The sequence below is a fragment of the Muntiacus reevesi genome, chromosome 19 (assembly GCF_963930625.1).
Source record: "Muntiacus reevesi chromosome 19, mMunRee1.1, whole genome shotgun sequence".
Lineage (NCBI taxonomy): Eukaryota > Metazoa > Chordata > Mammalia > Artiodactyla > Cervidae > Muntiacus > Muntiacus reevesi.
This window is the reverse complement of record NC_089267.1, coordinates 4,476,152-4,478,937: the sequence shown is the minus strand read 5'-3', so window position 1 is coordinate 4,478,937 and position 2,786 is coordinate 4,476,152. Positions and strand designations below refer to the sequence as shown.

Here is a 2,786-nt window from a genome sequence, read left to right as displayed (position 1 = left end):
AATTCCATTGAGCAACATATATTCCTTATTCATTGTAGACATACCTACGCTGAGTTAGCTGAGCAGAACTGGAGCTAGGTTTTCAGCTCCATTTTTCTAGGTCTCATGGGCCACAAGGTACATTGTGTATGGTGTCTGGAAGACAAAAGGGAAGTAGCAGCCAAATTGTTTTCAGGCTCAGAGGGCAATGAATGAGCAGGTGGTGTTGTAGTTCACGAATATCATTGCCGATTTGCTGCTGACTGATCCTGTTAGCTTGGGACACAGCCAGGCCCAACCATAGCTCCTTCAGCTTCCACCAGATCTTCACTTTCTGCAACTCCTGGGCACCAGTTTCTCTACCGTGCCACCTGATCATCAAAACTGAGACCAGTGCAGACCTAGATGACCTCCATGGGCTCCAGGTTTCCCTTTTTGTCCTCCATGTCGCACCCAACTTTCCTTTCTGAAAATCTGCCTGCTCTCCAGACCTAAAGTCAAAAGCAAAAATAATAATGATAAACTGTTACTAGCACCTTGCAGTTATATAAATTCAATTCGTTTGTATAAATTCCTTACCACTGTCATTTCTAGTAATTGTATTTTTGGTGAATCTTTCATGGAAAAACTATCTTGACTTATTAATTGATGTTATTCTCAATTATTATGCAGTAGGATTTAAATTTGCCTCATAATGTTGTAAAACATAATTTTGCTTTACAGTGTATTTCTTTAGCTTTACATGTTAGCACTGAAGAGCAAATTCATATATAGTTCATAAGTCAATGTGCAAATGTTTCACAGCATAAACTTTTTTAAAAAAATGCAATACATTTTGCATTTCGAAATGTAAAGGGTGTAATGGAAAGTCTAAGGAGTAACTTTCATTTATTTTTTTAAATATATTAAGTGTGCAGTGAGAGGGTTAGAAAAGTATATTTTAAAAAGTAATATGAGACTTTTCCTTGGCGAGATGGTAGAGTACGACTTGACCATTCACATCGCGCACTTTTTAGATCGGCATTTAGTCTTTCCGTTGCTTGAGTTTCTCTCTGTAACAGATATATAATGAAAAGGAGTTGTTACAAGGGAAACTGGATCTTCTTAGCGATACCAACATGGTAGACTTTGCTATGGATGTGTACAAAAATATTTATTTTTATGATATTCCTCATGCTTTGAGAGAAAAAAAGAACTGTTGTTGTACAGCTGAAACAGGTTCAAGAAGAAACTGAACCAATTGTGAAAATGTTTAAAGATCCAGAAACTACAAGACAGATGCAGTCAACCAGGGATGCTCGGATGCTGTTTGACTACCTGGCAGATAAGCATGGTTTTAGGCAGGAATATTTAGATACACAGTACAGGTATGCAAAATTCCAGTATGAATGTGGAAATTACTCTGGAGCAGCAGAATATCTTTACTTCTTTAGAGTGTTGGTTCCAGCAACGGGTAGAAATGCTTTGAGTTCACTCTGGGGAAAACTGGCCTCTGAAATCTTAATGCAGAATTGGAATGCAGCCATGGAAGACCTGACACGGCTAAAAGAGATCATAGATAATAATTCTGTGAGTTCTCCTCTTCAGTCTCTTCAGCAGCGGACATGGCTCATTCATTGGTCTCTGTTTGTTTTCTTTAATCACCCCCAAAGGGCGCGACAACATTATTGATCTCTTTCTTCCTTTACCAGCTACAGTATCTTAATACAATTCAAACGATGTGTCCACATATTCTTCGCTGTTTGACTACAGCAGTCATAACAAGCAAAGATGTTCGAAAATGCCGGCAGGTGCTAAAAGATCTGGTCAAAGTTATTCAGCAGGAGTCTTACACATATAAAGACCCAATTACAGAATTTGTTGAATGCTTATATGTTAATTTTGACTTTGATGGGGCTCAGAAAAAAGCTAAGGGAATGTGAATCAGTACTAGTGAATGATTTCTTCTTGGTGGCTTGTCTTGAGGATTTCATTGAAAATGCCCGTCACTTCATATTTGAGACTTTTTGTCGCATCCATCAGTGCATCAGCATTAACATGTTGGCAGAAAAATTGAACATGACTTCAGAAGAAGCTGAAAGGTGGATTGTGAATTTGATTAGAAATGCAAGGCTGGATGCCAAGATTGATTCTAAATTAGGTCATGTGGTTACGGGTAACAATGCAGTCTCACCCTATCAGCAAGTGATTGAAAAGACCAAAAGCCTTTCATTTAGAAGCCAGATGTTGGCCAAGAATGTTGAGAAGAAACTTAATCAGAATAGTAGGTCAGAGGCTCCTAACTGGGCAGCTCAGGACTCTGGCTTCTATTGAAGAACTGTACAGAAAAATTGAAAAACCTTTAAAGGAAAGGTAAAATAATAAAACCATTATATAAAGGTGAAACCTTTTAGAAACAACGTATTTAGTATAAATTTTGAAGGATTTGAATAAAATTGACCGTTTCATTAAAAAAAATAAAAAGTAATGTGAGTATGGTGGATTCTGGGAATATGCAGCCTGAACATAATTACCAAATCCTCCTCATACAGTATCTTCTTCTTTGGAATAACATGCCGAGGAAGTAAGCATGCTTGCTTAGCTTAGATAATGCTCTGAATGTCTCTTTTATATTGGTAAACTCTAAGGATGAACCTTATATTTAGAGTATAAAGAGAGCTGGAAAACAAACAAAAGGAAAGGTCCTCCCCATAAATAATGGAGTGAAATTTATAAATTTCATGAAAAACTCAGGGGGGGTCCCTCTGTACAAGTGGACCCACTTGAATGGGCCAGGGAGTCAATCTTCAATCTTGCAATAATTGGGA

General features: G+C 37.7%; 1 pseudogene; it reads left to right on the top strand.

Annotated features, from left to right (window-relative positions):
* The first annotated feature begins 952 nt into the window (after positions 1-952).
* LOC136150731 (eukaryotic translation initiation factor 3 subunit E pseudogene) lies at positions 953-2,442 on the top strand (annotated as a pseudogene).
* Positions 2,443-2,786: the final 344 nt, after the last annotated feature.